The sequence below is a fragment of the Triturus cristatus genome, chromosome 10 (assembly GCF_964204655.1).
Source record: "Triturus cristatus chromosome 10, aTriCri1.1, whole genome shotgun sequence".
Classification (NCBI taxonomy): domain Eukaryota; kingdom Metazoa; phylum Chordata; class Amphibia; order Caudata; family Salamandridae; genus Triturus; species Triturus cristatus.
Window position 1 is genome coordinate 652,827,682 of NC_140593.1, and position 25,611 is coordinate 652,853,292.

At 46.2% G+C, this 25,611-nt stretch overlaps 1 protein-coding gene and 1 non-coding gene across 2 annotated transcripts in view; both read left to right on the forward strand.

The window, feature by feature from the left end:
* The window catches only part of ROGDI (rogdi atypical leucine zipper), a 765,793-nt gene that overhangs the window by 61,253 nt on the left and 678,929 nt on the right, over positions 1–25,611 (forward strand). The gene's annotated exons all lie outside the window — the stretch shown is intronic.
* Positions 12,365–12,487, forward strand: LOC146789855 (U6atac minor spliceosomal RNA). Its single transcript, XR_014970307.1, has one exon. It is a non-coding gene; the product is annotated as a U6atac minor spliceosomal RNA (small nuclear RNA).

Below are 25,611 nucleotides of genomic sequence, written 5' to 3' on the forward strand. Positions count from 1 at the left end.
TGGGAGTGATAGGCACACACCCCTCCTGACTCTGGGCACTGCTGGGAGTGATAGGCACACACCCCTCCTGTGTCTGGGCACTGCTGGGAGGACTCTGCACACACCCCTCCTGTGTCTGGGCACTGCTGGGAGTGATAGGCACCCACCCCTCCTGTCTCTGGCCACAGCTGGGAGGACTCTGCACCCACCCCTCCTATGTCTGGGCACTGCTGGGAGTGATAGGCACCCGCCCCTCCTGTCTCTGGGCACTGCTGGGAGTGATAGGCACCCACCCCTCCTGACTCTGGGCACTGCTGGGAGTGATAGGCACACACCCCTCCTATTTAACAATATGTCAGCTTAGTCCATACACGTGTGTGGGTTCGCTCCATGGGGGTACGGGTCGTACTTACACTGTTGGGGTGGGGGGTACGCTCCATACGTACGCGGGTGAGGGTACGGGTCGTACTTACACTGTTGGGGTGGGAGGTACGCTCCATATGTACGCGGGTGAGGGTACGGGTCGTACTTACACTGTTGGGGTGGGGGGTACGCTCCATACGTACGCGGGTGGGGGTACGGGTCGTACTTACACTGTTGGGGTGGTGGGTACGCTCCATACGTACGCGGGTGAGGGTACGGGTCGTACTTACACTGTTGGGGTGGAGGTACGCTCCATACGTACGCGGGTGGGGGTACGGGTCGTACTTACACTGTTGGGGTGGGGGGTACGCTCCAAACGTACGCGGGTGAGGGTACGGGTAGTACTTACACTGTTGGGGTGGGGGTACGCTCCATACGTACGCGGGTGAGGGTACGGGTCGTACTTACACTGTTGGGGTGGGACGTATACGTACGCGGGTGAGGGTACGGGTCGTACTTACACTGTTGGGGTTGGGGGTACGCTCCATGCATACGGTGGTGGGGGTACAGTACGTACATATCCGTAACCACGCTATGTGATGCTTGTGCGACCCGTACCCAGGCCTTTGCCACGTGGGTACAGCCGTCCCGCCATTGTTGGGGTGACGTAGGTGTGGGCGTGGTACGACTCGTACCCACGCTCTTAAGGCGTGGGTACGGGACGTACCTGTATAGTTGTGTTGCCGGTTCGCGTCGTGAGGCACTTCCTTTGTGGCGGACGCTGGCTTTGCTGGACACGCCCCCACCCCCTCGTGGTGACCAGGGCATGGGGGTCAGGTATGTCCAGGGCATGTGTGCTGTGTGACATTGGTGGTGGTTTTGTGGCCTGCCCCTGGTCCTGCCCCCCCCCCCTTTCCCCCCCTCCCTTAGTTGTTCTGACCTTCTGCGGCGTCTGCGTCGTAACCTGTAGAGGAGGTCGACTGCTATGAGGGCCGGGATGACACGTAGGTTCGGGTCCATGTCTGTCCGTCGCGTACAGGTACTCCTTGTTCGCGTCGTCCTAATTTCCCGGCAGTTTTTGGCAGCCGGAAAATATTCACCGTGCGGGATGATGTCGGTGCGAATCGTAATTCCTGGTTCGTGAATGGCAGGCTGCGTGCGTCCCGACGTCACGTCGGCACTTTCCCGGATCGCATTTGTATGTTTCTTTTCGTCGGTCGGGGTTTTGTACGATTCGTACGGAAATGGTGTTTCCGTGCGAATCGTAATTCCATGTTTGTACATTTTAACGACCGGGTACGCGTCAGACGGTGAATTTGCTCTGTCCGACGGTTCGTACCCGGTTTTTACAGGATCGTGATCGGCACCATAGTACCTAACCCTATAACCATAAAAATAACAGTTGTTAAAATCAACAGAATGACATATGTGACACAAAGTTAGATTTTAGCCTTCCGAGACCTAAGAATCCAAGCCCAACTGACAAATTTTGCAACACCTATAACCACAGGTTTTGAAGTGTCGGATTTCAAAATTCTACTAGCTACCTGTGCAGAACGAGTTCTCATTAGTCGACATACGGGACGGAGCCATACACGCCGTGGAAATAGATATGCTGGACAACAGAAAGGAAAATGATCCATGATTTCTATCTAGTCCACACAAAAGGGGCACTTATCACTACCAAGAAGACTCCAGATTTTTGTTAGCCCTCGCAATGGTAGGGAGCCCACTCTAAACTGGTGATACAGTTTACGATCATGTTGCTTCGTAATAGTGTCCCAATATCCTTCATAGGTGGACTCATCCTTAAGAGCAAGGAACGTTACTGTCATAGAACTACCCGTAAGGGAAGCAAATCACTTGGCCTTAATCCTGCACCATAAGCATCCCTGAGAACAATTTTCGAAGGGAAAACAGCTGTGTCCGGGTTTGCCCAAAGATTTCACAGACAACGCCAAAACGTGAGGGGTCTATACCTTACCAAGTCCTCAATAGGCTGGAAACCTAAATCATATAATAATGGAATACAAGGTGTTGATTGAGGAAGCCCTATTGCGGACCTAAGAAATTTATTCTGTGCGATCTTTAATTTAGACAAATTGCTAACTCCCCACAATTCAGCACCGTACATAATGGCAGGGAGAATCTTGGAACCATAAATCTTCATCAGGGGAGCTATAGGTTTGGTTAAAGAATAGCTATGCTCTTTCAACAAGGCTCCACCTAATTGGGCATGTTTAAGAACAAGGAGGTCTAACTGTTGTTTCCAACTAAAATTCTCGCTGAAAGTAACCCCCAGGTATGTAAACACAGCCGTTTGTTCCAAAATAGCACCTCCCATACGAACCTGCGCACTAACACGCCTTGGGCCACGGAAAACCATAAACTTAGTCTTCCCTACATTTATTTCCAACTCATGTTCACGGCAAAATAACTCAAAACGAGACAGGGCCAACTGCAGGCCCTGTCTTGTCTTGGAGATCAAGAGAGTATCGTCCGCGAACATGAGGAGGGGGATCTTCATACCAGCCAAAGTGGGAGCATCTGTCGGGTGATTAGAAAAATAACTTATAACCCTGTTAATGAACAACGAAAACAGGGTAGGGCAAAGCACACACCCTTGTCGAACTCCCTTTGATACCTTAAATCTTTCTGTCACCTCCCCTGGTTTACCCCAGTGGACACAGGCATACGTGTTATCGTGGATATTTACCAGGATCGACACCAACTCTTTAGGCATACCCATCTCCAAAAGAACTTCCCATAACTTAGCCCTTGGCACAAGATCGAATATTATATAGAGTGAAAAATACAAGAAACAAACAAACAAACCTTCCAATATACATGTTACCTATGCAGTAGAAGAGATCTGACCTGATTTGTAAAATAAAATAAAATAAAACTCTTAGACAACCTTAACCCAAATGGACCCACATCTCCTCATCCTTGTTTAATCCCTTAGGGTGTACTGTGTTGTATTTTATGATAAATTTGGATTCAAGACACCTCAGTTATTTTACTCTGTTCCCTCCTCTCTCTGGTTTTGGGATTCTATCCAAAGCACAGAATTGTGTTTTTATTGTGAAACTCTTTGAAGTGTCTTGCCACAGGGTATTGTTTATCCTCCTTAACAATTGCCGTAGTGTGTTCCAAGATACATTTTTTTACTGGATGAATAGTACTTCCTATATATACAAGTGAGCATGGACAGCTCAGTGCATATATACAAAAATCAGATTTACAAGTGAGAGGTTTGGTTTTCACAAATGGTTTCTGTTCTTTGGATAAAACAATTTCCAAGCATTTGGAACTATATCTGCAGGCTTTGCATGACCTACAAGGAAAAAAGCCCTGTACAGAATTGCAATCTCCCTCATCCTTAAGTGTGTTACTACACAAAACATCCTTTAATGCAGTGCATTTTCTATACGTTATTTGTGGTTGGGTACCTACGAATTTGCTTAATGATGTGTCTGTTCTTAACACATGCCAATATTTGCTTAAACTTCTTCTAACCTCCCACACTTCATTATTGTAGAAGGTTATGAATCTTAAGGGTTCTTCAACATTTTTATCAATTTTCTTAACTTTCAATGTGTCTGCTCTATCAATGGTCAAAACTTTTCTACAAGCTTGCTTGACCATTTTTTCAGAGTAGCCTCTAGCCAGAAATCTCTCTGTCATGTGTTCTACTTCCAATTTAAAGGTCTGATCTGAGCTGCAATTTCTTTTCGCCTGTAAAAGCTCACCGTAAGGGATGCTGTTGATCAGATTTTTCAGATGGCAGCTCCTAGCGTAGAGCAGACTGTTGCCTGCCGTTGATTTGCTAAACAGCCTGCTAGTTAATTTATTGTCAAGTACATCAATTTTAACATCCAAGAATTCAATACTTTCCTGGTGTACTGTACTGGTAAACTTCAAATTGTATTGATTGTTGTTTAATGTATCCACAAAGGGTGCTGCCTCTACTTCTGTTCCTTTCCATACACAGAACCCATCATCTATAACCTCACCCAGAGGACCACATTATGGGTGAAGGCCATGATGTTACTGGCCACCTGCTCCTCCCACCAGCCCAGGTAAAGACCTGTGTAACTGGGGGTGAAGCAAGTTCCCATCGCAGGCCCCCGGGTTTGGCAATAGATGACATGGTTGAAAAGAAAGTAGTTATTGGTCAGGCAAGTGTTCATCATAGCGAGCAGCATTTCAGTGTGTTTGAAATAGACTACATCTCTCTGTTTTAAAAAATTTTGGTTAGCTGCAATTCCCAAAGTATGTGGTATGCAGGTATTTACGCTATTGACATCTAAGGTCATCAACAACATTCCCTCAGTCCAATTGTCTTTCTCGATCACCGTCAGGAAATCCCTAGTGTCTTGTATAAAAGACGGAAGTGCCTGTACAAATGGGCGTAGAAAAAAATCAATATATTTTGTTTCTCATATGTACTGCCAATTAAGGACACAATTGGACACCCTGGTGGTACTTTGTTATCCTTATGTATTTTCGGCAATGGATACATTACCAGCAATTTGGGATGATCACACTTAAGATATTTATATTCATTATCTAATAACAGTTTTTTATTTTTCCACCTTAACAATTGGGAATAAAAGACCTCATTACTTTTCTCATAATTGATTCTATTACTCACATGATAACTTTCTGCGTATTCCAATTGTCGTTTTCCCTCATCCAAACACATCTGTTTCGGCCAAATAACAACATTCCCACCCTTGTCAGATTGTTTTATGACTATCTTTTTATCTTCCTGCAGTTCTTTAACTGCTATAGATTGTTTAAGGGTTAGATTGTTGCATGGTTTCACAGTACATTTTCCCAGTTTTTAAATTCAGAAATCACTTCCTTCTCAAAAACTTTGATTGCCTCAGAGAGAGGAGGGAACAGAGTAAAAGAACTGAGGTGTCTTGAATCCAAATGTATCATAAAATACGACATAGTACACCCTAAGGGTTTAAACCAGGATGAGGAGATGTGGGTCCATTTGGGTTAAGGTTGTTTTAGGGGCTTTATTTTATTTTATTTTACAAATCAGGTCAGATCTATTCTACTGCATAGGTAACATGTACATTGGAAGCTTTGTTTGTTTGTTTCTTGTATTTTTCACACTGTATAATATTCATTGCACTAGTTTAAATTTTTCGTAGGAGACGGAATTATCAGCTTGTCAGGTTGAAGAAGTGCATCAGAGCGTTTAACACCACTGTGGAAATTTTAAGCAATCTGACAGGATGCTAAGGAGACTATTTACTAGATATCTGTTTAATTTGAACAGAATGCAACCAATGATGTGATTAAATACATGGAGTGTTTTGATCTTATCCCACTGGGGCAGAATTGTACAAGGACAATTTTGGCGAATTGATTGAAGGATAGAAATAATCAATTGCTAAAACCCACTAGGTAATAGAAAATATGTTGTATATTTACCAATGGTTCGCAACGAATGTAGATCAGTTCAACACTCCATGGATCAAGTTATTGTTTAGTTTCATGAAGTCATGTGGTTATTTTTGCTAGAAATGTATTTCATTTAACCATTCCAAAATGGAGATTAGTTTTTCCTTGACTTGTGGATAAGTAGTCCTACATTTATTTTGATGAAATTTGCACTATATGTTTAGTGAATGGACAAACGTTTCTTTGACCCGTGACCAACGTGCTGCTGCACCGATACGCGTCGGGCGTTTTGCTTGCTTCATGTTTATTTAAATAAATACTCTCATGCTTGAAGAATCTGGGCTCGAGTTTAACTTTCGGTGGATGCACGAGAGTTTTGGAGACGAGTATTAAAGGTTCGCGACCTCACTCGAGCACGCCGTCATAAGCGACAGAGAGACCCGCGACTCTCTCGGTGGCTCTATATATATATATATATATATATATATATATATATATATATATCCCCACAACCAGAAGGGTCCATTGGATGTAACGGTATATTGCTTTCAAACATCTGTCATACTTAGTAGAAGTTACTGGTAAAAACGTTGGCACGAATGGCAGTTTTTTTAACTCATTTTCAATTCTTTCTATTTTCTACTGTTAGTTTCTTTACAAAAACCTTAAAGGATCTACACAAATGACCCCTTGCTGAATTCAAAATGTTGTCTACTTTTCAGAAATGTATAGCTTTCCAGGATCCATCATTGCTTTCATACCCATTTTTACAATTAACTGGAAGGAGGTTGAAAGCATAACAAATGCATTAATAGGCAATGTCCCAGAAAAATGCCAAAACTGTGAAAAAAAAATTGGTTTTCTGACAAAAGTCTGCTTGTTCCTGAAAGCTGTGAAGATGTTGACTTCAGCACCACAACCCCTTTGTTGATACCATTTGCAGGGAAAAAAACAGACACTTTCATCTGTAGCCCTTTTTAAAAAAAAAACAAATGTAGCTGTATTTTGGCTAATTTCTAGGTCCCCTCCAGGGGAATCAACAGACCCTGGGTACCTGTAAAATCCCCATGATGTTGGAAGAAAAGGACGCAAATTTGACGTGGATACCTTATGTGGTCAAAAAAATTACAGGGGCCTAAGGGCGAACTACCCCAAATAGCCAAAAAAAGGCTTAGCACATGGGAGGAAAGGTATAGCAGTGAAGGGGTTAAAGGAAGGATCTCACATTTATCATGATTCAATTCATAACCACAAAGTAAGGGAAAAGTATTAACTACCGCGGTGAATGCTGGTAGAGAAGATTCTGGATTAGATAGGTATAATAGGATATCATCTGCGCAGACACTCGATTTTATATGAGTTTTACCATGCTGAAAGCCATAAATATGTGAATTTTGTTTAATTTTAGCAAGAAAAGGTTCTAATGGAAGAATGAAAAGAAGTGGAGAGAGAGGACATCCTTGACGAACTCCTCTTTGCAAGGGTAAAAGAGTTGAAATAGAACCATTAGCGAAAATAAAAGCTTTGGGTGACGTGTATAATAAAGATATATCAGAGATAAACTTAGGACCGAAGCCAAACCAAGAAAGTGTATGAAAAATAAAAGACCGGTCCATAAGGTCGAAAGCTTTTTCTGCATCAAGAGAAATAGCTGCAAGTGATTGGCGATATTTATTGGACGTATGTAATATACTAAAGAAAACTCGGATATTGTCAGAAATAGTTCTACCTTTAATAAAAAAAAGGATTGTTCCTTGCAAATTATCGAAGGTAGAAATGGTTGTAATCGAAGTGCAAGAATTTTAGCAAAGACTTTATTGTCGGAGTTAATTAAAGATATTGGTCTATTATTTTTACAAAAATGAAGGTCCTTTCCCTCTTTAGGAATTAGACAGATAAGAGCTTCTTGGAAAGTACCACTGGAAACTTAAGATGAAATGAAATGTATAAATAAAGAATGAAGGTATGCAAGGAAAGTTTTAGAAAAGTGGAAGTAAAATTCAACAGGGAAACCATCCGGGCCAGGAGCCTTCCCTGTTTTAATGAGTTTTAGTGCATGAGAGATGTCTCTGATGGAGATATCTCTTTCTAACGATGAAAAGTCAAGATCAGTAGGAAAGTGTTTTTGCAGCGAGAGAGATAGTTTTGTATATCCATAGGGTTCGGAATGGTTTTGGGGTGTAGAGAGTAGTGTAATATTTTTTGAATTAATCTTGAATATCCAAATTTTTGACTACTGGAGTTGAGTTAGAATTTAAAACATAATCAATATTTGTATGTTCTTTCTTAATTTTAAGGTATGAGGCAAGGAGTTTGCCTGCTTCATTTTGGCCTCCATAATTATGGCCACTACCTCTAAGAAGGTAGGAATTAGCATTTTCTGTAGATAGCTTATTATATTTAAATTTTTCTACAATAAGATTATTGAGATCAGATTTCGAATTAGTGGGCGTATACAATGTTTCTAACAATTTGATGTTTTTAAGAATGTGAAGTGCTTTTGGGAGTTACATCTCTTCTTTCTAGCAACATAGGCTTTAAAGTATCCCACACAACAGGGAAAGAGGAAACGGAGGAGATGTTACGAGTAAAGTAGTCAATAATAAAAGTTTCATAGGTAGACGTAAAAGTTTGGTCAATTAATAAGGAGGTGCTAAAACGCCAACTTTTGTTGGTCATGGGAATCGGGACTAATTCTAAATGTACAATAAATGGAGCATGGTCATAAATTAATATAGAACCAATGTTTGCCTGTGATATGTGTTGTGAAAGTGGTTTAGAAACAAATAAATAATCTATACGAGATTGGGAGAGGTGAGTAGGTGAGAAAAAAGTATACTCGCGTAATTGCGGAGTACATAATCTCCAGGAATCAACGAGAGCTCTGTGAGTAATTAGGGTGGTAAAGTGTTGGTGCATTGGAGAAGGAACAAAAGATACTTTGGATGTGCGATCTATGTACGGGTCAACGACTAAATTACAGTCTCCACCCAAAACAACATATTGTATAGAGATAGACATCAACAGAGTAGATATAGCTGGCCAAAAATGATTATTGGGTTTTGTAGGAGCATTCACATTAAACAAAGAAATAGGTATATTATTGACTTTGAGATAAACAATCAACCATCGCCATTCATCATCTGAATCTTGAGATAGGTGATAAACATTAAGCTTTTTGTGACAAAGAATCATAACTCCATTTCTTTTGCCGGTACCAGGGGAAGAAAAAACATTCCCTACCCATTGACGCTTAAGCTTTAAAACTTCTGAAGCAACAAAGTGAGATTCTTGTAAAACTACAACATATGATTTAAGATTAGACAAATGGGTAAGAACTCTTTGCCTTTTAATAGGCGTAGCCAAACCTTTAACATTCCAGGAAACGATACGTAATGTAATTCATCAAAAAATAGCGAAGAAATGCAAAAAATGACAGCATAGTCATTAAAAAATTTGAAATAGACAGGATAGTAGGAAGTAAAACTCTCAGGCGGAAAGGAAGCGAGATAAGAAATAAAGGTAAAAGAAGAAGTGATAAAAGAAAATGAGAGAAAGACAGGAAAGATAGAAAGCGAAAGATAAATGGAAAGGAAAGAAAATAGATCCAAACAACAGATAAAATAAACAATGAAACATATCAAAGACTCAAACATGGGTGGACGGCGTTGAAGCCACAAGGAGGAGACGGAACAACCAGTCAACAACTCCTAGACAAGCAACGAGGAAGAGGGATAATCCAGATGGACAGTACAACGATGGGTGAAACAGAGAAATGACACCTGTTCTGTAAAAACATAAGGGAGAAGTGACAATTATTCGAAAACATGTTGTAGAAACAAATAAAAAAATAGCATAATTAATGTTTAACACAATAAAGAGAAAAAAATATTATCAAGTAGAAGATGATGATCTTGCAATTTCCATGGTCTCTTCTTTACAACTGTCAATGAATCGTTGAAGAATGTCTGGGTCCTCATAAGTAGTTGCCTTATTTCTAGAAGTCACCTTGAAAAGCCAGGGGTGAATTAAATCGAATCTGGCGTTTAAATCTCTTAGTGTTGCTCGTAAGGCTAAGAAGCTTTTCCTTCTATCTGCCGTGACTTTAAGTATAGTCTTGTGAGAAGAATAAGGGAGAGCCTTGCCAGGATATACTACATTTAGACTTAACTGCCTGCAAAACTTTCAACAAACCCGTATATTCAAGAAAGTACAAAATTACACCTCTTGGTTTGCGTGAGGACGTTGAAGCTTGAGGGGTATGGCTAAGTCTATGTGCTCGTTGTATATTTAATTGCGGTGATGTAGGAAAATCAAGGATCTGTAGAAGGAAGGTCTGAAAGAAAGAAATAGGATTGCCCTCCAATCCATCAGCTAGACCATAAATTAGCAGATTATTAAGTCTTCTTCGATGTACAAAGTGGTCACACTGGCTTGGGACTATGTAGAGCAGAATTCTTTCATGTAGTAGGCCCAACTCAACATCATATTTCAAGGTAGCCACCGTGTAAATGAGTCCAATTTTCATTAAATCTATGAGTCGTGTAATTGCCAAATGCACTTGACTATACTACAACTTCTCTAAACAACCTCTATTCTAGCTTTTCTTATTGGAATGTGTGTTCCTGGGAGTAAACAACAGGAATAACTCCCCTTACCACCTTCCTTGTGAGCAGCCTAAGCTTGAAGCATGCTTAATGCCTTCGTAAATAATGTAGCTGTGGGTCTCCAGAGCGAGAATGAACACAAACTCACCTGCCTCTTTAGGGAAAAAATATTAGCACATGCCTCAGGAGAAGCAAGAAAAAGACCACGAGAGGAGAGATAGTGCAGTGGTTAGCAGTCGTCGCGCTTTTCAGACAATAATGGATCATTTCACCGTTCACAACGAGAATAAATGGGGAATTCCTGATTTGTAACTAAATTAGTGCTTAATATGAGTCGGTGGTTTCCGGAGCTCGACCCCGGGAATTATCTCCAGTCTGTGGAGCGAGGAGGAACAAAAACAAAAGCATTAACAAACGATACAGCACTTATTTTATTTACAAATTAAGAACCGTTGCTAAGTACAAGCTGATAGGGTTTCAGTGCCTAGCTGTCTTAATACACGTCATAGTTTGCCACAACAGCAAGGCTGAGCAAGCTAGGAATTAGCAGTAAAACAACTGAACAACATATAAACTTGGAAGGTGTGCGGCCAGGACAGTAGTGTGCCATCGCATTGGTTATGCAAAAGGCCCCAGGACATGGTGTGGGGGGGAGTATTGCGAGATATGACGGCGTGCAGTTGTGGGGTGAAAAATTAGTTAGAGTAGCAATACTGATGTGAAGGTAAATGAGACGGTGGGAGAGATACCTGGGAAAGCAGCTCCGGAAGCCAGAATAATCCCGCGCGAATCACCGCATGAGAAGCAAGACTCAAGCCAGGTTTGGACTTTGCTGAATGACCAAGTGGATGTGAGAGGGAATGTGTGTTACTGGGAGTAAACAGAAAGAACTCCCCGTAGAGGCCTAAAGGACTACGTGCCTTGAAGAGTGTAATGCCTATCGTGCGAGAGTGCAAATGTTTGCAACAAGCCCCCTGCATACATTCTAATATTTCAAATATGATACATCTGTGATCGGACGGTGTTTGTTTTCGTAGTTGGACGCATGGAGCTCGGGCGCATTCCTAATGGAGGTGGTTCAGGGTAGGAGCGGTTAAATGAAAACGGACAAGCGATTAGTTTAATCTTTTTGCAGTGTGCTTCTACGTGTGAGGGGTCAACAACACCCAACCTGACAGCGCAGCAAAACAAACAAGCCGTCCACCATCCCTAAAGGGCTTTAAAACTCAATAACAAAAAATTAGCGGCTCTCTTCTACCTATGACTTACAAATCATAAATGACTTAACAATCTACAATTATAAATGTTAGCAATAAACACACATATACATGTGGGACTCATGGAGGGCTTTCGGTGTTACAATGGCGGTAATGCCGCTGACCGCGGCCCCCGCAGGGGGCCACTCGGCGGTCGGCGCCTTAGTGGCCCCGGGGCCCCGGTCACCCCTCCCCACTCCCTCCCTTGGGGGGGGGGGCAGGGACACAGACTGGTGCCCCCCTTCCGTGTCAGGGCCGGAAGTGACGCGCAATGCGCGTCACTTCCGGGCCCAGGTGTGAGGGGGAGGCTATTTAGCCTTCCCCCACCCTCACTGGCGACCTCTTTTGTCGCCCACCTCGCCTTTCGGACGGTCGCTGGCTGCTCGTCGCTGATTCCCGGGTTCCACGCCGCATCGGTCATCGTCGCTGCCCCCCTTTACCGGTGAGTCTTGTTGCTTCCGCTCCGCCCCGGCCCCGTCCCTGGGCAGTACCAGGTCGACGGGGCCCTGTGGCTTGGATGACCACGGGCGGAGGGGGCACAAGATCAAAGCGGGAGCCGAATTTGTATGTAGTGCGGCGTGGATTTGTGCGGCGATGAGCAGTATGTTTAAGCGCCTGCGGGCGCCCGTGGGGGAGTGAGAGCATTATTGTCGGGTGCGCCGTCGGAAGTTTCAGCGTGTAGGGCACGTTTGGTGCCGAGCGTTACGGTGGTTATGGTTAAGTCTTGGGCCTATTGTGTTGTACTAAAGGAGAGGAGGTTAGCACTCCCCTTGACAAGGATGGAAGAGGTCCCAGTGGCCTTGACTACGCATATACGGTTAGGCTCTGCCACTGACTTCGCTCCCCCCCCCGCTTTTGGCGTCCATGCTTTGGGGGTCGCGCTTATCTTTCTCTCGCTGGCGATCCCGGTTAATGAGTACACCCAGCAGCCCAGTGTATCGAGTCTCTGTTCATTAACTCCCCCCCGCACAAGTAGAGGTGTCAATTCCCATTGCCGGGGTGCGGGTAGATCTGGGGGAAGGTCCCTATGAGCGGTGAGTAAGGGGGGGGCCCTCAGGCTGGCTGAGGGCGGGGGATGCTGCTCCGCGAGCGCGGCCGTCTCGGGCGTGCCACCCTCGTGGTCGCCCCGGCATGCCTGCGCGATGTAGGTTTAAACCAAAGGCTTAAGTAACCGGGTTCTCTGGTGAGTGGAGGGCACACAGCCTGACGTTCCACACCACCTCCCTCCCTCTGTGAGGGGTTATGCAAGGCCCGGTGACAGTCGCTGGGCTGCCCTACCAAGCGCACACTCTCTCTGCACTTGCTGCCTCTATCTGTGGAATGCGTTCGATAAAGATATAATTTTGGCCTGGAAGCCTGCGCCATTCCGCAGCTGCGGGGAAGACGTGCCATGGGGGCCATGCGTCACGCGGCCTCCGGAGTCTTCGTCAAGCCCACCGAGCACGGCGAGGAGCTTGACAAACAGGAAAGTGTGAGAGAGAACGAGGGCACGCGACCGGGAAAGAAAATAATTACCAAGAATCCCACTGTGCAAATTAACATAGAAAAGGTGCTCTAAGTGAGAAACCTCTATTTTGTTGGTCGGCCAGCGCTCCGATTGTAACTGGCTGCTCTTAGACGCGCTGCGTCGCGTGGGGAATGCCCTTTTACACAGTGCTAACTGAAGTGCTGCTCTGTCAGTTCCCTGAGAGGTCCCGTCCATTACAATAAACGAAGCTCCGCAAACAACTCCTGCTTTGTTACCCTCGAATACGTGAAACCTGTTTCTGGTGAGCACAGAAGCATGCCAGCTTTTACAGTAACTCCTTCGGCAGAGGCATGCTAACAACTCTTCGAGCTGAAGTGCACTTTGAAGAGATGGCCTCTAACTGGATTTCCAGTGAAACGATTTATATTTAGTATTGCCTCTACATTTTATTTTGTTCCCTCGGCAATTACGAGGCCTCGCTGTATGTCAATTATTCTCGGGTGGTTGACTGTGATTCTGAACAAAACGCTTGATCTCCCCCCTGCCGACATTATTTTACAATGATAAACATAGTAGTTTACACCACGGCTCACGAGTTCTAACTGTTCCGCATCTCGTTGGTGCTCGTTTCATCATTCTCCGCGCGTGTTGCGCATCAGAAATGAAGGCTAGGCTGGGCTGGTGGACGCACTGAATAGTAAAATCATGATTTTCAAACTGGCTCAGTGCAACCGCATCTATGAGGCATCGGATTTACAAATAATCGCTAACGGTATCACAAGGGACGGGGCGGGCGCTCACCTTGCATCATGCTTCTGCAGGCAGTGTCCGCGATGGCGGAGATGTGCAGCGCCATCTCGTGGCGCTTTTCCCTTGCACATGTCCACAATCTCCTCAGAATAAATGGGTAAAATTCTTATATGGGTTGATGACTACGCAAAACAGGCCGGAGTAAGTCCGTGGCGCGAGGCGGGGCGCTGGGTCTCGAGTCTGCGCGGTGGCCCCGGACGATTCGCCTAGTCTCCCTGGGCCCGGCCATGTATGTGGTTGCGATGCTCTCTCGCGGCGCTCCGGTGCCTTCGGGAGTTCGTGCGGCGTCTCGGGGATACGGTGCTCGTGCGCTGCGCGACAGTGCCTTTTGCACGTGCCCAGATTCGCGCGCATCAGACGATTCTGGACATTACGACACCCCCCTACACCTCTAGCTGGCCTACCATTCAAGGGGCAAAACATATACATACCCAGATGCAGGCATTCGCGCTTCCATGTTTGTTTGGCCTCGCGACTTTTGGGGCCGGCAGGTTTGACGTGGTGGCCTTTCAGCTCCATACGCTGTGCTGGGGGAAGCGCCCCACTAAAGCGCTCCAATACCTTCGGGTCGAGTTCGCGCTATATAAATAGGCAACAATTTTCACAACCTTTCAAAGAGGTGCAGTTCTCGTCCAAGGGAAAGTTCACTGGCTTGGGAGTGTGGTTAGCATGGTTGACTCAAGCGAGTGGGACAGGTACACAAAGTTGTGGCTATAAAAGATAGCCTGGTTTAGTTGTGTATTCCGTGATCAAATCACGTAATCGCCGCGACGAGGATGTGCCCACCTCCTGTGATCTTGGGCTAATCACTTGGCAGATGGCAGGCTCTAGTTCATATCACAGCGCCGCAGTTTGAGTTCGAGGAAAGTTCATGCATTGTTCACATTACGCGATTACGGCCATTACTAAACCCCCCGCACCTCCATGGATAATCTGGTGCGGTGCTCGCGTGATGCGGTACGGGAAGCGTGTAATTTGGTACGATTCTCTTAAGCACCCCCTGCTTAAAGGTGTAATGTAATTACGGTGCTCATGATGGCGGTGGACCTCGCGCACGTTAGTTGATATGGGAGCGGCTGGCCAATAAGCCACGCACCCGGCGCACGGTGGGAGCGGGCATGAGCGTGCGTGGGTCCTGGGCCCTGGGACGCTTGCTCGCAAGGTCGCAGGTTCAAGTTACATTGATTCTGTTTCCGTTGGCGTACCTTTCGTGGCGTACCCCTCACCCCCCACGCATCTTAGGTTTCGGGGGTCTCATGGGCTCGGTTTAAGTCACCCCCTGCTCACGCGTCGCACGCGGGAGCTATAGTGCGGTGTAAAGATCAATTACCGTCCGGCAGAGCACACATTTTAGTGATCGCGTGTCCGTCGGCCTTTCGTCCGCGGGGCATACTTCGCAATGGCGGTCGGCCTCGCGAGCAAAGTATATTAAGGGGGGTGCGGCCGGCTAAGAAGCTGCATACCCTGTGCCGTGGGAGCCGGTAGGAGACTAGCGTGGGTTCACGGCCCCAAAACACCAGCACTGCACGGCTGGGAGCTGCCTGGGTCCCCGCTGATCGCGGGAGGTGCAACACATGTGGCGCTCCCTGGTTAAGGTTATCGCCCCCCTCCCGTCGGCTACGCTGCCGTTGAGGGTGGGGGGGCATGTAGTGGGCTGCGTGCGGCAGACGCAATGGACCTGGCACGGGGATCGTTTAGTATGATACGAATCTTGTAAGCTGCTTGAATGTGTAATGTAAATAAGGTGCTCAGGTAAGGCGCTCCAACACCTTCAGCTTGCGCTATATAATTATGCAACATGTATTGCTGGCTTCCTATAAGGCAGATAAATGATACAAGTGCATGCAATTTTCACATACGCGATTACGGGCATTAATAAACCCCCCCGCACCCCAATGGAGAATCTGGTGCGGTACTCGCGCGGTTCGGTCGGGGAGCGGGTAATATGGTATGAATGTCGTAAACACCCCCTGCCTGAAGAGGTAATATAAATACGGTGCTCATGTTAAAGTGCTCCAATGCCTTCCGGTCAAGTTCGCGCGATATAACTATTCATCATGTAATTGCAGGCTTCCTATAAGGCGGATACATGATACCAAGAAATGCACTGTCCACATCACGCGATTACGGGTACTACTAATCCCCCCCCGCTCCTCAAGGGTTAATCTGGTGCGGTGCTCGTGTGGCCGGGCACGGCGATCGTGTTATATGGTACGAATCCCCTATTCTCCCCGTGCCGGCTTGTGTAAGTACGGTGCTCATATACAGCGCTTCAATACCTTTGGCGTCGAGTTTGCGCGACACAAATATGCAACATGTATGTGCTGGCTTCCTATAAGGCAGATACTTGATACAAGTGCAGGCATTGTTCACAAAATTTGCACCAATACCTTCCGGTCGAGCGCGCGCTAGATAAATAGGCAACATGTGGTGGCTGGCTTCCTATGATGCAGACACATGATACAGGTACATGTATTACTCACAAGAAGTTGCTCGTGCCCACATTCGCGCGCATTAGGCGATCCCGGGCATTACGACTCCTCCTGCACCTGAACGGGTTATTTGGTCGGTGCTTGTGTCCGGCGCTCTAATAATTTGGTGCGCAGTACGGTTTGAGCTAACCACTAATCGACCGTGCCCGAATAAGGTATGTAAATACGGGGCTCATGTACTGCACTCCCAACACCTTCGGGCGGGTCACGCGGTGACTCTGGCCAGATAATTATTATCCACGTGCCTGATGATGTAGGTATATACGGTGCTCATGAACGGCGCGCCATTTCCTTCCGGGTCGAGTTCGCGCGACATATAAGTGCTAATTACAGTAAGGGTCGCGCAGTCCGATCCTGACCACACGTGACCACGTGTCGCTCGTCTCCAACCTTTTGCTGAAAGGGGGCTTGGGTCGCTTGTCATTGTTGTTGTCTCGATACCCACCCCCATTGCTTACGGCCTCGCCCTCCCAGGTGCATCAGTCCTTGGGCAGGGCGGACCAGTGTGGGGATAGTCCTAACGTAGAACTGTCATTGCCATGTTAGTAACAGTTAAACACGGGTCGCTGCCGACAGTCTAAAAGAGGTATGCTTAAGCCCGCAACTTGGCCCCGCCAACATGCTTATGTGGGCCGCCTTCAACGGTCACTGATATGGGGAACTCACACATATCTAACTGTAACCCTGGGAGCACACGCGTTGCCCTAACTCTGTGGCCCTCCCAGAAGGGAGCCGGGTAGCAAAACAAGTGAATAGGCTCCTTAGGCGGGCCTCTGGCCTTCAGCTGGGTGTAATCACCATCAATTGGAGATAGGCCCAGGCAAATGTTAAGTAAAACCCTTCTCGTCATAATAGTCAAAGCGGGCAGGCCCAGGATTGTGAATAGGTGTAACCTTCCCGCTGGGGGGCGAATAGTTATTGCACATCTTCACAGGCCCCTTTATTTCAACAGACCCTATCCGATTAGGATAGCGTCTAGGGATTGGGGACATAGATGGGGCCATCTTCAACTCCAGGAGCTATAGCTCACTGGTAAGTCTTGGGCCTGTGGTTATAAGGGATCTCACAGGGTTTGAGTCCCGCGAGCACTGTCAAACTGTCATGAGGTGGCAGAATGTCAAACTCTTCTGTCTGCAGGGATGGTTCCCTTCCAGCTAGTTGCAGGAAGCCCTAGATAGGAGAGGTGCAGGTAAGAGCTAGGTTGGTGGGGGGCCCTGGCTGCGACGGTTAGCCGCCTCCAGGGCTGTGGCGGAGTTACAGGGCGATCTGGAAGCAGGCAGGTACAAAGGGTACCTCTGCGCGGCACCACGTGGTGCCTGAGCCAAAACGAGGAGCCTCCAGAGAGGTCCCGGAAGCCGGTCGGCGCCCCGCTAGTCCTGCGGGCGGTTGTGGGCCTGAACAACCGGGGGCTTGCTATGCGACGCTCCGCCCCGAGAGGGGGGGTGTGAGTAGAATTTCAACGGCACGTGATCGTAAAAGAATCACTGGGGGGCAGCACTTGCGGGTCGTTCCCGCGCTGCCCGGCTCATCAGGCGGGCAGGTGAAGTAGATGGTCGCCTGCCCTTGGATCGCCCGTAAGATAACCCACCCATTACATATACTGGAATTATGTAATAAACCTGCAGCATTTGTTACCCACTTACAACTGTTTCTTGTGTTTTCATTGGGTAACCTAATTTGGGGGAGGGGGGAAAGCGGGGTGCCCCTGGGGGTACTATGCCGCTGACCGCGGCCCCCGCAGGGGGCCACTCGGCGGTCGGCGCCTTAGTGGCCCCGGGGCCCCGGTCACCCCTCCCCACTCCCTCCCTTCGGGGGGGGGGGCAGGGACACAGACTGGTGCCCCCCTTCCGTGTCAGGGCCGGAAGTGACGCGCAATGCGCGTCACTTCCGGGCCCAGGTGTGAGGGGGAGGCTATTTAGCCTTCCCCCACCCTCACTGGCGACCTCTTTTGTCGCCCACCTCGCCTTTCCCTCCCTACCGCTTACCCGGCGTAGGCGTGGTTGGGGGGGGGGTTTCCTGAGCGTTGTAATGTATTCCTTTTCGTTGCAGGCGGAGTTACAGGGCGATCTGGAAGCAGGCCGGTACAAAGGGTACCTCTGCGCGGCACCACGTGGTGCCTGAGCCAAAACGAGGAGCCTCCAGAGAGGTCCCGGAAGCCGGTCGGCGCCCTGCTAGTCCTGCGGGCGGTTGTGGGCCTGAACAACCGGGGGCTTGCTATGCGACGCTCCGCCCCGAGAGGGGGGGTGTGAGTAGAATTTCAACGGCACGTGATCGTAAAAGAATCACTGGGGGGCAGCACTTGCGGGTCGTTCCCGCGCTGCCCGGCTCATCAGGCGGGCAGGTGAAGTAGATGGTCGCCTGCCCTTGGATCGCCCGTAAGATAACCCACCCATTACATATACTGGAATTATGTAATAAACCTGCAGCATTTGTTACCCACTTACAACTGTTTCTTGTGTTTTCATTGGGTAACCTAATTTGGGGGAGGGGGGAAAGCGGGGTGCCCCTGGGGGTACTATAGAGCATGAAGGTCAGAGGGTTGAATTAGAGATATGGGTAAATATTCAACTGTCTTGGATGATACGATTTCTCTATTTGACGCACTTGGTAATCTTGTCTAATATCCTCATCCGCTCCATTGTCCTCGTTTTCCCCCCGGCTTTTTATTGAGAACGGTGGGAGACGACAAACACCTGTCATTAGACTATGTGTTTATGCTGCCCACGGACAATGACGGCGCACTGGCCCCCAGTGACCTCCCACCCACCCCCAATTTCGGCCAGCATGACAAGTGGTTGCAGGGTTCGTGGGGCAGGGGGAGGCGGGACGGGGTTAATTAAAATAAAAAAAGTACCTTCCCCCGGGTCCCGCGCTGCCGCCTCGGCTCTTTGCCAGGTCCGACGTTTTCCTGCTGCTCTCCTGAACAGGAAGCAGCCACAGGCAGCCTCCCACCCCTCCCCTAAGCCAATCACAACGCTGCTGCAATAGCAGCGTTGTTATTGGTGCGGTCAGCGCCTAGCGGGCGCTCAATGGGGAGGCCATTTTCTCTATGTAGGCTGCATGCAGCCTACATAGAGAAACGGGAGAGTGCACATGACTGGTTTGGTCGGCCCCAGAGGGCCGGCCAAACAGTCAGGGCTCACAGCATTTGGCTAGCTGCGCCTCCCCGACCCGCCCACCTGCCCGCCCCCAACCAGGCATACCTTTCTGCTTTTGCGCAGCACGAGAAGCAGAAACATAAAATGGTAGTTTTACCATTTTATGTTTCTGCTTCTCGCACCCTAATGGAGGAGCCGCCACTGGCATTAAAATGCATTTTTACAAAGACAATTTGAATACCAATACCTTATCTAATAAGGAAAGATCAAATGTAAATAAACCCATAAGAGAAAAAACCTAATGCCATCTGAACAATTCCAAGTGGGAGGGCTCCAGGCCCAGATGGGTTCCCGATTAGTTTTTATAAAATCATGCTAGACAAAATCTTCTCCCTGCTTGAGGCCACACTTAACCACTTTGCCAGCACTGGTAAGGCTTCAGGCACGATAGCTGAGGCAACAATAGTCGTAATCCAGAAAGAAGGTACAGACTACTCTGATCCAAAAAACTTCAGGTCAATCTTTTTAATTCTCTTCAATTAATATGGGAGTTCAAATCTATACAAAAGTTTAGCAAACATTCTTGAAACTCATTGTCGCTAAGCTGGTTCAGAAATCGCAGACTGGCTCCTTGAAAGGCAGGCTTGTGAGTGACACCTGCACATTATGCCACATCGTTGAAAAAGCTCATTTTGCTTCTCTCCTGCAGAGGCAATTGCGCTTGACGCAGAGAAAGCCATTGGCAAGGTAACTTGGCCTTTGAAGCCCATGGCGAGAGTCCGAATGGGATGGTTTGTATCGGAGGCATTCTCACTACATAGGGGCACAAGACAGGGTTGTCCGCTGTCCCCTCTGTTATTTGCTCTTGCGATGGAGCCACTGGCGTGTTGCCTCTGGACAAAGCTGCAAGGCCATGGCATCAAGATAGGCCAAACGGAACACATAGTCTCAACGTTTGCGGATGACGCCTTAGTCTATTTGCGACGCCCTTCCCTATCGGTTTCCCTACTGATCCAGGCATTGGGGAGGTTTGAGGAGGCGTCTGGTTTACGTATTAACAAACAAAAAGTGCAGTTGTATCCAATAGGACAGAAGGGAGTAGAGATTCCCAGTCCTTGGATCTGGAACTCCCGTGGGAAATGGATTTGTTGCGATATCTTGGGATCCGAGTGGCCAGAGAAAAATATACTTTCTACGAACTCAATATTGGTAGGATAATAAAGGGCCTTCAGGGGAGTATAAAGTTTTGGAACACCCTAAAATTATCCCTGTTGGGGAAAATTGCTTTATTTAAACTGGTGATACTACCTAGGTGTTTGTATACAATGCAGGGTTCCTTCTATGAAATACCACATAGGGTATTCAAGGATTCATATCCAGCTGCAATGGAACAGAAAAAGGTGCAGGGTCAGATTGGAGGTGATGAAAAGACAGTGGGGCAAACGGGATCTCGAAATTCCGGATCTAGAGTTATATTACCTAGTATCTCAATTGCAACATGGTTGGATACTGATCTCTCCTTGAGGACTCCTATGGTAGGAAACAGTTGGTGGTGCTCCTCAGGATAGATAAGAAGCGGGAGGGGGCATATCCCCCTGTAATCAGGCTTATGGGCATCATCTGGGATAGAATGACTAAACACCTCATTAAACGGGTACCCTATGCACCAGAGGCGGATATTTGGGTTGTGGCACAGTTTCCTCACATAGAGCATGATATGTCCATCGAAAAATGGAAAGAAGGGGGCTGTTTGATGTTCTCCGACCTTTCCCAGGGAATAGGTTCATTACTTACCAAGACGCAGTCGCCACATTTGAATTAAAGAAGGGTCAATTCCCACAATATGCCAAAATGGCAGCCACAGCCCACAGTCTCTGGCCGACGTTCCCGGAGGCTCCTAACCATACACAGACATTGGTCACCATAATCGCAATGGCGGGTGGGTGAAAATTTGTATCCCACTTATATAGGGCACTCAGGGAGGATAAACCGATTAGGCCTCTAAAAGTAGAAGAAAAATGGCAAGCGATCAGTGACCACATGATATTGACAAGAGACTGGGAAAAGATCCACGAAAGTATCCGCAAAGGTTTGATCTGTAATAGATTCAAACAAATACAATATAAGATAGTACCTATGACCTATCTTTCGCCCAAGAGGTTTCGCGCTATCAATTCATCTAGAGACCCCAAATGCCCTCGTTGCCAGCAGGCACAGGCCGATTTCCTCCATATGGTTTGGCATTGCCAAGTAATACAAAGTTATTGGGCTGAGATTCTGGAACAACAGCATCGAATTACGGGATGGACAATGGCCTCAGAGATACAGACGTGCCTCCTTGACTTGATCCCTAAAAACCCCAAACGTAAAACTACTAGGCAGTTCTTGGTATTAGGTCTTATGATAGCCAAGAGGAGATTAGCGATCCACTGGATGTCCCCGCAGGGTCCGCAGGTGGGAAAATGGAAGAAAGATTTAAAAGAATGGGCAATGGTGGAAGAACATCATATGAGGAAAACCAGGAGGGATGATAAGCTTCCAGAAGTGCTGTTGGCCTGTGGGGCAATCATACGAGAAATAGAAGAGATAAGCGAGGCGACCTCACAGACTCTAACTGTCCCGGGAAGGAAGAACACCACAATGCGATGGCTAGTCGTAGTCAGGAAACAAGGGCAATAGAAAACTAATTAGCTACGTTAGATATGGAGATAAGATATCATTTAGCGGAACTGGTAATTTGAGGGGGGGGGAGGTTACGAGGGTTAATAAGTTAATTGAATAAGGTAATCTGTTCATCAATTGTTATCTTTGATGGGGAAAAACTGTCAACATAAGTTTTCTGAACATTATATTAGTAGAACCATGCTGAGATAAACTGTATGAAGGATGTAAAGTGTATATTGCACTGGTTATATTGAACAATAAAGAATTGTTTTTTTTAAAGGTGGCTTGGCCTTACTGAGAAGCAGTCTTACTGCACTATGACGTAGGCCCAACTACATAAGTTTGATTATGGTTCTGTATGGCAAACCGACAGCCAGGGTGAGATTCAACACATCTCTTTTGGAAGTCTTTCCTCACCGACCGGGCACTCAACAGGGGTGTCCTCTCTCCTTGTAATTGTTTCTTCTGGTCATCGACCATCTGCTACACTACTGAGTACTTCAAAAGACATAATACATATCACTTTTAAATCCTTCCAACTTAAAACAGCGGTCTATGCTGATGACATTTTCTATTCTTGGAAAATGCTAATTCGGCCCTTCCAGCAGAACTAAATAATATACAGTGTTTTCTGCCATTTCAGGTTACAGCCTGAATAGAGGCAAAACTTAAGTCCTTCCACTAAATGTACACTGCCTCCCAAAATGTGGAGGTGATTCAGACTTGCACTGGTAACCCAAATTAATTGGGTTTCCTGGTGTCTGCTTTTCCAATTACCTAGCATCTTCAGTAAAATACAGGAAAACAGAAACCTGGAGAAGATTACATTCTTATTGGACTCTTGGTCCCCTACACATATATCGTGGTGGGACAGATTGGAATCCTTAAAAATGATGATCTCAGCACTGATCAATTTTATTTCTGGCATAATATCTGTTCACTTATTGATCCAAATGTTCTCGGTATACAAAATCACTTCTTTTTTGTGGAACAGTGAAAGGGCTAAAGTTAGAGAGTTCGACCTTGCAGCTGGGGAACTGGGTTCAAGTCTCAGTAGGGACGTTCAACATCCGGTCATTCTGAGCAAATCACGTAATCTCCCCGTGCCTAACAAAATGAATGTGTCCTTCTGTAATGCAACTAGTGCTTATGTAAAGCGCTCTGATTCCTTCGGGTCAAGTTCACGCTATAGAACCCCCCACCCCAAAAAAAAACCTAAGAATAAATCATAAAGCTCAAGCGTATAACCTCCCTAATTGGTTCAATTACCAAATTCCCTATCTCGCCTCTCAGGGAGTTCAATGGTGTCTTGATAACCTTAATACCCAACCCTACTAGTGCTGTATTGAAAAAGAACTAGCCTCTCCCCATAATATAATTGCAACAATAACGAAGCCCCAATACAAACTTCTACACACGAAATACATTTTAATGAACAAAACCAAAGCAATTCCTTCCTAGACAAAAAAGTGTCCACTCATATCTTAAATTCCAACCTACTATGATTCTGGACCAGCAAAAAGATGAACATTGGCTTATCAGCTGTAGATGGGCTCAGGTGAGCGGAAAGGGGTATCCCACTAGTCGGGGATCTTTATTCCACTATCATTCACTGAAATTTAGTAATGTAAAAAGTTTACCAATCTAGACTCCTACAGATTCTCAAAATGTAAGATGACGATATCCAAAATCATCCCTCTTAAAGATCCGGAGATGGGGTCCCTACTATTGAAATGGCTCAAATCAGGTCACACCACTTCAAAAATGTACAACCTATTAAATTTGCAGACAAACAAACTACTGTCTTCCTTCTCAATCAAGTGGGAAAAACATTTCAGAAACCTTAATAGGGCACCAGCAGATGAAAAAACGTAGTCAATCATATCCATCAGCTCTCAAACACAAAACAATGTGTTCCCGGGCACAGTTCAAAACTTTCATGCTCCATCTGACTTATTGGATTCCGAGCAGACTAGCCTAACCTAACATAATTGCATCCAACACTTTTGTTAGAATTGCAAAGAAGGACCAGGAGACACTGAACGCATGTTTTTCAGCTGTAGACTAATGAAAGACTATTGGGATAATGTGACTAATATTTTTAACCTATCTATTATTGGAAATGTCCCTACAATTATATAGAACCCACTAGAATCCACAATTTCTCTTTCACTGAATTGTTTAGAGTATGCTTTACTTGAAGTCCTGTTAGCTATTGCTGTCAAACAGACTAGATTGGATCTTGGCCAATGATATTTCGTTCCACATGTGGTGTGCTGCGGTCAACTACATGTACAGTTTTCACATCAGACAAAGCCCACCTCAGACTTCTAACAGGATATCTACTAAAGTTTAGCAACCACTGGAGAGATTCATTGAGTTGGTGGCCTCACATAGCCTTCCCCCCATCACGTGTCCTCGTCAGGATCATATGAACGTCAAAGGTTTTTTGTTTCTTATGTTAAACCGTGATTGGCACAGCTATCTGACAATGCTACCCTCCCCCACCCGCTTTGCTATGTCTGCCCTCTGTTTTCTCTCCTGTTCTTTTCTTCTCCCATCTTTCCGTGGTCTTTATTGCCGTTTTGGTTATGGGTGTTATTGAGCCACTCTACACATATAATCATATCATACTCCCATGTATCATCACTCGTCACTATGCTATTGTAACAAGCACCACACGCTGTCCACAACCGCTTGTCTAATAATAAATTAAACAATCTTTCTTCTATTGAATACCGAATAGGTTACAATGTAACTTTTTCAGGAATATTGAAAATTATCTAACTCAACCCCTACTTCCTTTGTTGTTTTGTTTGTACAGAAACTAAACAAAGCACATTGAACTAAAGAAAATGCATTCTTAAATTTTTAGTGAAGGCAGAAAATGTCCGTTGGAAATGTTATGAAGGATGATTTTTGTAACAAGGTGACAAGGCTGGTAAGCCTGTGATTTGGGTCTTCGAGGAAATGAGAACCTCCCACTTCTGATGTAGGGGTCCTGGCCAACAGGGGCTGTTCAACTTAGCAGAATACATCACAGTGTCCTGGCACAGATGGCTTACTGTTTTGACACTGCTGTTGGTGTACCAAAACAGATACTCCAGATTCCCAATGGTGCCTGACAGATCCTCTACTTCTAGCATCACCAGCATCTTTGATAAGCATGCATTAATATATCGAAAGGACAATAGATTACTTGGTCTCACTCCTCCCAGTGACTATCCATGACACAAATTAGCTAGTAAGTCCATCATGCAACTCTAAAGCGGTCTGAAATAGCAACAGTGCATCAACAGGTGGAAAATATGTAGGAGGGATTTAGCTCTTGGCAGCACTGCTGGTAGGCAACTGGTATTCTCCATCACCACACCTGAAGGAGGTGACTGGAGCTTCCTATAGGGAAGAGAATAGAGGTAATATGGTATGGTGTACCTCCAGGGTAGTTTG